Here is a 12300-nt window from a genome sequence, read left to right as displayed (position 1 = left end):
GATACAGAGACTGGGGGAATATTAGACCTCATTCAAGTATAAAATATATCGTGCTAAATCGTACCAAGTGGACCAACCCTAAACTATCGTAACAAAAATTCACTTATCACTAACGCAACTCAGCGAACCTGCTTACAGGCACGAAACCAAGTTACAAAAAACATAAAGAGTGAACGTTTGCAAAAAACAGTTAGAGTTTAAAATGGCGAATGGATCGACCGCCAACACGGTACAAAATCCAAGCGCCAACAACTCCCTGAAAACATCAGCAAGTATAGAAGCTCTTTCGAACATTAACAGTACTCGGGTGGAGGTAGACATGACACCTTGAAGCCTGTAGATCTAAACAGACCTGGAATGCCAGAGAATCGAATATGTCATACCACCAAACACAACAGTTTTAAGCATATGCGTAAAAACTTTGATTCAATACGTTAGTAACCAATCAGATCCTTTCGAGTTAATAGAACCAGACCCTTTCGGGTTAATAGAACCAAACCACCGCGAAAGTTGCCACGTCTATTACCCTCCAATCTCTAATCAAGAAACGAAACAACAATACGAACACACAACAACAGTATGATATGATTTAATAGAACTGTAAAATTCAATTATTCATAATAATCTATATGTTGAATGGCACCTTTATGATGCTTTTGATGACAAGCTTGGAGACAGAGAGAATGAGGGCATAGAGTAGTTGAAGCCATTGGAGGGACATGGAAGCTTGAAGACGAGCCTGTTGATGCTTCCCCCAACATTCATCAACCCTCTGTTGTTAGTCATGCATCTCATGGGTAACTAAACTCTCTTTTATGTTGGAATTAGATGTATATAGCTATGAATTTATGTAGTACTCTTAATCTGGTTTGTTGTATATGATTTATCTTTTTCAATATAATTTTAGTTAAAATTCGTTCTTAATGTTTTGAAGACGATATAGTGTTCCACAATTGATCTTTTGATTTAGTCAGGCCCTACAAGACTGGCTATCTAAGGGACATGGTTTAAATTATGTATAGGTGTTATCGCACGAGAGATCGCGAGTAAGTCTAAATTCATGTATAACTTTTTGAGATTATGCCATAGAAACAATCAACTAATTTGTCATTGTGCATCAGAAGTCCATTGTTTTTATGGATCTTGTGTCGCTACCCTTATCCGAAAACGTACTATGAGGAAATGGTTGATTATATATGAGGCATAAAAAATATACAATCGTTGGATTCAGTTTTCCGTTGATTTAAACCACTAAAACACTTTTATAAATAGTTTGTCCATAAAACCTGTTAATAGGAACTTAAAATAACTAAGTGTGGTCTCTGTGGATATGATATTTTTATTTGTTTGATAAAAACTGGCATACTTACCACTACGCTAAGGAATCCCCAAATCCAGTTTTATCAAAATAGTGTCGTTGTCGAGGACTGCATCTAATTAGTTTGCAAAAATAGAGTTTTTGTTCAATTTTGACATGTAATTTCCACTAAGCACACCCATGTGCTCAGTGAACCAGATAAAATATGTATATATTAGTTTATGTCCTGAAAAATTCTCTAAGCATGCAAAGCCAAGAACCGAAGAAAATCATTACAACAAGCTACAACAAATATGGCCAACACTGACGAAACATCAACAACAACAATAATGAATAACAACAGGCCGAGGAGATACGCTTAATCAGCCAAACCTGGAAATAATCAAAGGCAAATGGAGATCAACACGGGAGTTATCCAACTTATGCATGCAAATCCGTTCAGCGGAATGGATTATGAGGATCCTATCAACCATCTGACAAAGTTCTATGAAATTGATGAACGTCCAGGAGCATTAGACAGCGCAGAGGAAAACCTATACCTAAGGTTATTTCCTCAATCCCTCATCGAACGAACCAAAGATTGGTACTTAGACCAATCATTCACAATTCTAACAAATCAGAACACTTTGGAGGACAAGTTCATCAAATAATTTTTTCCTCAACGCAAAATTTATGAAGCAAAGACATTAATCATTGTTTTCAATGAGACGTTATGTGAAGCATGGCAAAGATACAAGTCCATGCCTCGCAAATGTCCAAGTCATGGATTTGATGACATCACGCAAATTCATATTTTGAGAAATGGTCTTCAGCAGTAACATAAACTATTTCTTGATGCAAGAGTAGGAGGTGCACTGATGTTAGAAAGTTCTGTTGATGCCATAAAGATGATCGAATCCATGGAAGCAATGATCAAAATTCAGAGTATAACAAAGATCATCATGCAAAGAAGGATGGTATATTTGAGCTCGAAACGAACGATGCTCTACTCGCACAAAGAAAACTCCTAACCAGTATTGTGGAGGAATTAACCAAGCCAGTGGAAATAGCTAAAGTACGCTTTGAAAAACCCTTGCTTGATTTAGGCTCAAGCAACAATTTCATTTACTTAGAGCATTTCAAAGATAAAGATGCAATTCAACCTACATCAAGAATCTTACAGTTTGTTGATAATAGAACATATCCTAATTAACTTTTTGATATGTTCTATTATCAACAAAATTTTCTTTTATAATTCCTTATCCAGTGCCCCCGGGGCAGGGGGCACTGGTTAACATTTCCTTTATAGTTTATTAGGTCTTTTTGAAAGAGTATAATTGATCATGATCAATTATCAAGCACATTAAAGAAAAACATTGTCTATGTTCTTTTAAATTCGCTAGGCAAGGAAAAATAAAAACAGAACATGCACATAAATAAAAGATAACAGTCCACTAAGTGTAGGGCTGGCAATGAACCGAACCAACTTGACAATAGTTCGGAACTCGATTCGATAATTAATTCATTGAACTTGGTTCATGAACCAAATGAGCTGAACTTGAGCGGAAAATTAAGTTCATTAAATAAATGAGCCGAACTTGAGCTGTATATAGTTCGACTCGATTGGTTCATGAGCTGACTCGATAAAATATACACATATATATATTTAATTTATTACAAGCTTCCTCTTATACTAAAATCATATGTATACTAATTATAAGAAAAGAGATCCTTAAAATAAATAAGAAAAAAGAGAAAAAAAAAATAAACTAATGATAAACTAGTGCAAGCTTAGGCTTTTAACCACACATATATATACTATATTTTGTCCCACATCGGTAAGTTTACACACGCCAGTGAGGTCGGGTAGTTATAAATAGAAGCACATTAGTCTAGACAACACAACAGTATAAGGTGCGCGTGCTCTTTTCCTGGGTGGAGAGGCCAAACAGTTTAATATTATTTTGTTTATTTGAAAAATAAATTAAAAGGTCAAGATATACACTATTTTGACAAAAAGAAAAAAACTTTTGAATTATGTTACTTGAACATTACGAGTCGAACCGAGTTTTTCGTGAACTTTAAACGAGCCGAACTTGAGTCAAGAAAATGGTTCGTATCAAACTCGAGTCGAGTTTTGAGCCGAGTCAATTCTTATTGAGTCGAGTCGAGCTCAGATGGATTCGACTCGATTCATTTCCAGCCCTAACTAAGTGCCTTTATGTCATTCAAAACTGAGGAAGAAACATAAAGATTCAGATTCTTGAATGACATTACTACTTGGTGAGAATATTACAGCATCTACCATAAGTTCTTGCATGCATGCACACCTTAGTAAGATAACATCTCAAGTATCCATAGTTTTGCAAAAGAATCACTTGTGCTCATCATTAATCTTCATATGTATAATGTTGATTTTCAAATAGAAATGAACTCTAAAAATCTTGCAAGTGATATTTCATCCTAAATCATAAGTGCACTTCATTATGCATTTACATTCTTTCATGACAAAACTCCATACGTGCATTACCATGACCACTTAAATGTAAGAAAGAAATTTTCTTGAAAATAAAAACTAATACAAGAACATATACAAGAATTTTCTTTTGCATGCATGATAAATATTAAATGTTCTTTTTTTTTTTTGAGCAAAAATATTAAATGTTCTGAAGCATGATATAATATAGAAAAGACAAAATATGAGCTTAAAGGGATCGGAGATTAATTTTTTCCATAACAAGATGATCCGCTAAGCGAATCAGCCTCGCTTAGCGAGTCGGTAGCACCTGAAATGGACAAATCTTCAAAACTATGAAATGCCTATGGATCACAAGACATGAAATGCCTATGGACAAGTTTCTTTGAGGATGCATGCCGCAAAAAGATTCAAAGGACCTGAGCAGCAAGAGCAATTTGTGCAGCTTTCAAGAAGAAGAATTATGCATAAAAAAAAGTTTTATTTTAATTCGATGGGTGATTGCATACATGTATCCAACATGATACTATCAAGGAAAGGGAATGTCCTAGTGAATCCACCAAGAGAGTTGCACTACGAGTTTATGAGAGAATTTTATGCTAATATAATGTATTTCCTACACAAGAAAATCCTTTCAACTATTCCACAACGGTATGGGGTAGAGTAATAAGGGTTGACTAGGAAGCTATCAATACCTATTCATAAAGCTTGTATCATGACCATGCAGATAAGTTATGCCAATTTTCAAAACAGTTGATCACGATAGGTAACTAAACTCTCCTTTGTTGGTCATGCATCTCATATCTCATGGGTAACTAAACTCTCTTTTGTGTTAGGATTTGATGTAAAAAGCTACAAATCTATGTAGTACTATTAATCTGATTGGTTGTATACGATTTATGTTTTCAATATAATTTTAGTTAAAATTCATTTTTAATGTTTTGTCGACAATGTAGTGTTCCGCAATTGATCTTTTGATTTAGCTAGACCCTAGTAAGTATGGCTATCTAATTGGTTTAAATTATGTATAGGTGTTATCACTCATGAGATCGTGAGTAGGTCTATATTCATGTATAACTTTTTGGGATTGGACGTTAAAATAATCGACTATTTTGCCGTCGTGCATCGGAAGTCTATTGTTTCTATGTATCTCACGTCGTTAACCTTAGTCGGAGATGTACATTGAGAAAAGGGTGGATTATATATGAGGCATAACAAGCCTACAATCAATGGAGGAGAAACATATGAGAAATAGTTATTGAAATTCAATCCCAACACAACTCTATCTATATTGATTCAATTTTACTTTGATTCAAACAACTAAAACACGTTTATAAATACTTTGTTCAGAAAATCTGTTAATGCTAACTTAAATCAACTAAATGTTGTCATTGACTACAAATCAACTTATTTGTTTGATAAAAACCTGCATACTTACCGCTGTGCTGAGGAAACCCCTGATCCTCTTTTATCAATGAGCCGAGTCGACGGCAGAACTATAACCAACGGAAACTCAGCCATACCGCAGTTTAAAGCACCGGGGCAAGCACGAGCCGCATACAACGAACCCAAAAAATCAAATCTATGAAGACATGGGGCTAAAAACTGACTGTGAACGTGAATCTGCAATAAACACAAACCATAACCAACGATCCCGCCGCTAAGGACAGAGGATGATCTAAAAACTTTTGTTGAACCGACCTAACTTAAAACCCAACGTGAGAAAACAGAGGTGGTTATCGAACTTGTAAAACTATATCAAACCAATAATCACTTCCTAGAATGGAGGTGGTGTCAGTAATAAGTGGGTCGCAATGGATCCAACGATCGATTGGGTGGTGTTTCCATGAGGGAATCGATCGAGTCTACATAGAAGTATTTCGTAATTTATCATAACTGATATTGTTTATACTATTTTTCAAAAATATAAATGTTATCTTGATATGATTAATGTGGATCTATTTTTATCATATGACTTATATGAGAACAACCTTTTATTAATATGGTAACTTTTCTTTCAAAAAATTAATATGGTAACTATTTTTTATTTTTTTTTACAAATATTATGGTATAACTTATTAGTGCATGTTTTAGTCAATATGACTCATTGACTCGTCCATTGCAAGAGTCAGCGATCTAGTGTGTATTTATATTAGCAACAACCAGATTAACTCTATCCCCTCAAGAAATAAAATAAAAAATAAAAAACAAATTAATTTATATTTACTTCAAAAAGATCAGACTGCTGGGCTTAATTTTGAATGACCTATTTGAGATTTTTGGTTAAATATACTTTTAAAATATTTGGTCTATTTAATTTAATAAATAAGTTTAGCCGTATCTTAACATTATAGCAGAAACAAGTTTTCAGTGTGACCCTCTGGAGTATATGGAAGCATCGAAACAATAAAGTATGGAACAATATTACTGAAACAGCTCAAGTTATTTGTGCTTGTGGAGGATCTCTTCTTACTAGTTGGAGGATTGCTCAGACTATTCGTCATCATATCCCTCGGCATCCCGCTACCTCGAACGACTTGAAATAGATTAAACCAACTCCCAGCAGATTTAAATGTAATGTTGATGTGTCTTTTTCTCAAACTCAAAATCGGGTTGACATTGGTGTGTGTATTCGAGATGATGAAGGGCGATATGTTTTGGCCAAAACTATTCTTTGATTGCCTCTCAAAAAAAAAAACGCTGATTGTGTAGGACTCTGATTAAAGAATAGTAAAACTGACACATAAGAAAATATGTGCTTTAAAATACATAGGAAAATGCATTTAATTTATTTTTTTTGTACTACTTTTTTCTTTTCAATAACATTTCAAAAATGATACTACCTCCATCCCTAATTATAAGATCCTTTTGAAAAAATAATTTGTCCCTTTTTATAAGACCATTTTGGTATTTTCAAGTACATTAATTATTTCTTTACCAACATATCCTTATTTATTTTGTATTTTTTTCTTCAATCAACAATAAATATTATATTGAAAATATAAATTAACTCTCTCTCTTAAGGATAAAATTGTAAAAATAATAGTAATTATATACAAATTTAATACTACAACCAATTTTCTTAATCTCCGCAATTTTGGCAAAAGTCTCCTATATTTAGGACGGATGTAGTAATTATTTTTTAATAAATTTAAAGAAACAAGCACAGTCCTAAATGAATATATATGACAAATATACAAAGGATTCACTATTGTGTTTGATACTATCGATACTCCATCGAAAAACTTATTAGACGCATAAGAAGTATTCTTCTTTCAATTGAATTTTCTGCTACTACTTATTTAAGGTGTCTTAAGGCCAACTGCATGTTAGTCTGTTTTTGGGGCTTCAATTTTTCTATGAAATAGAAACCAATCGAACAAACTAATTAATGTTATGATTTATGGCTACTTTAGTTTTTTTAGTTCTTTTTTAACCCTTTAATCTTTAGAGGAAGTGAATTCTGATAATCTAAAGTTCGGTTGAGGAGTAATTAAAATTTTAACAAAAAAATTGTTTTATCTAAGAATCAAATACATCCTTCAATAACATTTTTTTATAAAGATTATTAACCACTTGGATTTAATTACTTATTTTATTATACATTAAATTTTGGTATTAGCAACATCTTTTTATCCCCATCTCTTAAAAAAAAAAAAAAAAAAAACATTTTATCCCCTTGGAACTGAATAAATTTCACAAAGTTCTTTTTCTTTTTAAATTTCACAAAAGGTTAGTGCCATACTCAAGATCTCACCTAACATATTAGTGTAACTTTTCTTCAAGTCTCATAAAAGTAAACCTAAGCACTTTAATTAACTTTAAAACTTTTAAAGAGCCAATGGAGTTATCAGACTAAAAATGCTAAAAAAAAATGTTGCAAGAGTATTATTTAAGGATTTTATAAGAAGAAATTTTGTTTTGAAAATATAAATCAAATATATATAAAAATAATAATTACACGATTGCAATGCAAAAGTTACCATTCTTTATTGCTTAAATAATAATACAAAGATACCTCTTTTTCTAAAAGAATGCTCTGAAGGCACTTAATATTTTCCTATTTCTTTTTTCAATACACATCAACAGAAGTTCACTAAAAAAATGCAGCACTACTACACTTGCATTATGGAAAATTAAATCCAAGTGTTTTAGTGACAATAAGCTTTAAACATGATAACGGATTAGTACTAATTGCTATCCCTTTCCCTTTTACTAACATCATCAATGAAAGAACATAAAAGATGCTTATATTTTATAGGTTAGTGTTTAGTCTCTATAAAAAAATTAAATTTCGTTTTTTAGTCCCTTTAAAATTGTTCATCAAATTTTAGTCCCACAAATATTTTCCGTCGCTGTTCTTGCTCTACGATTTTAAGTAAAATGTGTATATTTTTTTATAATTTGAATTATTTTTTGTAGTAATGGTTAGTAAATTATAGCAATCTCCCTTACAAAAGTTTAAGTTTTTTAAAAATTAATTTTTAAGTTATTAATGTTTAAAAATTCATATTTTGTTAAACAATTCTAAATTTTTGTGCGAGACACTGTTATTATATTATGAACATTCATGTAATAATCCAATCAAATATGTGACAGGTACGTATGAGCTGACTTAAAAACAGACACTAAAATTAATGACAGAAAATATTTGTTGAACCAAAACTTGATGAAAAAGTTTAAAGGGATTAAAAAGCGACAATTGAAAACTTTATAGAAATTAAAAACTTATTTAACTATAATTTATATTCAGGAAAATGTTAAAGAATATCTTTAGGGCACTGTTTAAAAATTAAAAGATGTAATTTTTACATAATAATTATGTAATTATTATTTTGACAAGTCTTTAACTTTGATTTCACGGAGAAAATAAAACTTATAACCAATGCCGCTAGGAAATATGTTAGCATGCCCATTATATTAATTATACACAACCAATATAGTGCTAAAGTTTTGATGTTTAATAAAATTATCGTGAACACAATAGTATCCGTGTGACCAGCAATTCCGCAGATTTCACATGGTGGTGAAACGGACGGAGGTGTGACAACACTAACAATTAATTTATCAATTTTTTGAAAAAGGGTGTTCACCTTAGTAACTAGATGATCAAGAGCAGAAATCTCACACATACCTACCTCTTTTTTAGAGGGTATAGGAGCAACAACGGTGATGGCTCTCTCACTTGTTCACTGGTAGTGGTTTTGAGTCATATCTTCAATCAAAGCATATGCCGCTGTGTAACTTTTGTTCATCAAGGCTCCACCTGCAGATGTATCAACAGTCATTTTTGTGGTATATAAAAGACCATTGTAAAAAGTATGGACAATCAACCATTTCTCTAAACCATGATTGGGGTAAAGAATTTGCATTTCTTTGAAACGCCCTCACACATCGTAAAGAGATTCCCCATCTCTTTGAGTGAATCGTGTTATTTGATCCCTCAATTGAGCAGTTTTACTAGGGGAAAAGAATCGGGCAAGGAATGTTTGCCTCAGCTGATCCCATGAGTGAAAGAACCATTTTGCAAAGAATGAAACCATGCACTCGCTTTATCCCTTAACGCGAAATGAAAGAGGTGAAGCCTTATGGCTTCCGGTGTCACTCTATTCGCTTTTAAAGTGCCACTAAGTCTTAGAAAAGTAACGATATGGAGGTTTGGATCCTCGGAGGGGGATCCAGAAAATTGATTTTGTTGCACTATGTTAAGTAGCGCAGGTTTGATTTCAAAATTGTTTGCATCAACTGTTGGGTGCACAATAATAGCTTGTGGCTCTTTCGTATAAGGGGTTGCATACTCTTTGAGAGTATGTTCCTCAGCCATATTGTTTCTATTATCGCGTGCTTCTCTTCTTCTTATATGAAAGTACCTTTCAATCTCAGGAATAAAATCGCCAAGACTTTTGGTTCTTCACATTCAAGTAAGTAAGGAAACAATTGACTTCGTGACTTAAATCATCCCAAACTTCATTATTCTCGCACCTTGGTAAGGTAGACGATGATAGGGTTGTCTGTTTGTAGAACTACCGAGTGGGAGGGTGTGTTGTGTACTTCTAAGACTCATAGATGAGAGAACCTTTAGAAACACTAGCTAACATACCTTTGGAAATTTAGGAACTCTAATTTAAGTTTATGTTCCAATTATCCTTGAGGGAGTAAGACCCCACATGTAAGGATCACTGTGTGACCAGCAGGTGCAACTCAACAGACAGAGGGATAGACCGAAATCAACCAAGTGAGTAAGACCCTGCACGTAAGGATCATCGCACGACCAACAGGTGCAACTTGACAAACTTGAGTGCGGAAAAATCTCATGACCGGCCCCACTGGCTTTAGGAGATATATATGTGTATCTTGGAATAGGAAGTCATTGAAAGTAAGAGTATCTTCTCTAAGTATGTCTCGCTTGCATGGAAGTGGTGAGCTATTCAAGTCGGGGAGTGAGAATAGTAACAATCTAAGCACGATCTCTGGAAAGGTATGTTCCAAATTCTTAAATTCATGTAAATTCTAACTTCTTGCTATTTTTTTGCTTGAGGAGAATCAACGATTTAAATTTGCGATTGTGATGATGGAACATCATATGATATTTTAGGTTATGTTTTTATATATTTTCTTTGCATTTGCAGGCAAATTAGAAGTCATTTACAAGAGTTGTCAATGGTTTGAGGAAGTTTTTGTATTGTATTCATTTGAATCATTGTAATTAAGTTTTATCCAAAATCATGCAACTTCATAGGTGTTTTGTGTCTATTTAGTGATAAATCATGTAAATCGGCAAAACAAGAAATCATGTAAAGGATCGAGGATATGAAGATTCAAGATCAATGGTTCTTAAAAGTTATTTGAAGCAATACAATGTGAATAAAATTCATTTCAAGTTCCAAGTCATTACAAGATAGGATAACTCTCGAAAAATGGATGAAAACTACAAAATTCGCACATGTGGGGTTGCCAAAAGTACACCAGTACTCATGCCATGCACCACTTCATCCCAGCTCATGCACCATCCGCATGGTGTACAGACAGGGACTGCATTTTGCTTGTTTTTCAAGTTGTTTTGGTTGAAAACCCATATTTTTCTTCTCTTAACCCCTAAGTAATGATGTATTATAAATTGAGACCTTTCCACACTATTTTATCCATTAAGAAAGCTAGCGGTACAACGCAATTGTCAAACATCAGAGTTCCAAGGCAGAGGATATTCACCCTCCTCTTGTTCTCTCTAGGGTATGCTTTTCTTTTGTTTTGTAATGATGTATGTTATCATGTGCAACTAAACCTCTTTGATTAAGTAACCACGATGAATCCTTCCTTATTTGTTGGATAGATTTAATAAAGTTTTTTATTCATTTTAGGATCTAAAGTCCAATTTAATATGTATATGTTTATTTGTATACCATATCTCTAAATGGAGCTTAGTAGGATTGACGACCTGAATTATATTTGAACCAGCAGATAGTAAATTGTTTAGTTTATAAATTAAATTCTTTTAATAGAATCTAAGTATGAATTTAAGTCTATGACTCATCTTAAGGGAACCGTGCAATTGTAATTGGTTTAATTACATCGATATTAAATTAAACTTATAAATTTGGTGAGTTTGTTCGCTTCATATTTTGTTTCTTCGTTTATTCTTATTTTGTTATTTACTCTTTAGGGTTGGTCCTAGAAAATGTAGCTTGACACTGACTGTATTGTCCTTTAATGCTTGTTCATTACACTTGTATGATATCAATGGATCGGGTATACAACCCCCCAATCTTTTGTACTTTTATTTTTGTTTAATATATTTAATTTCTGCTTAAAAAAAATTTTGATTGATTCATCACTGGGTTATGTTCTTCTTTCTTAAATCCAAAACGACAAGTAATAAATTAATAATTTATCGAGTTGATTCCAGCAAAGACGGATGAGGGATTCAAGGATTCCCTAATCATCGTTATACCTCTGAATCACAAAACCTAATCTCGCATTGGGCAGTACAATTAAAACCTTGAACCACTTTTCAAGCTCTTCTTTTATTTGCATTTTGAATAAATTACTTGATAAGGTTTTCGCAAGTGTACCAAAACTATCGAAGTAGTAAATGAATTCATATCCACGGGGACCGTTGTTAACTTCTACAAAGCAATTTCATTATCAAAATGATGTATTAAATTCAAGGTTGCCCTAAGCAGTTGGATTAGTTTTTGTAACAAACTATTTGAAAACGATAAAAACTTGGTTCTGGAAATTAAAGAGAAATATGATTAAGACCTTCGAATCCTCCGATGTTCTTCCACGGTAATTTGCACCCCAATTCAATCAATATTCATCTAGTTTAACGACAGATTAACAAAGTAATTCTACCCAATCTCTTGACCTAGAATTCTCTCTGCAAGTGACAACCCTTAAATCTCTTAAGTGAATTTGAAACTGTTGGAGGTTTTAACAGTCCGTTAATCCATGAGTCATAACCTAATAATTTTCTATCTCTAACTTAATTACTTAGGTTAAAACTATTACCTAGATCAGATTCAAAAGC

Source organism: Medicago truncatula, chromosome 1 (assembly GCF_003473485.1).
Source record: "Medicago truncatula cultivar Jemalong A17 chromosome 1, MtrunA17r5.0-ANR, whole genome shotgun sequence".
NCBI lineage: Eukaryota > Viridiplantae > Streptophyta > Magnoliopsida > Fabales > Fabaceae > Medicago > Medicago truncatula.
The sequence above is the reverse complement of the archived record's forward strand: the minus strand, read 5'-3'. Positions refer to the sequence as shown.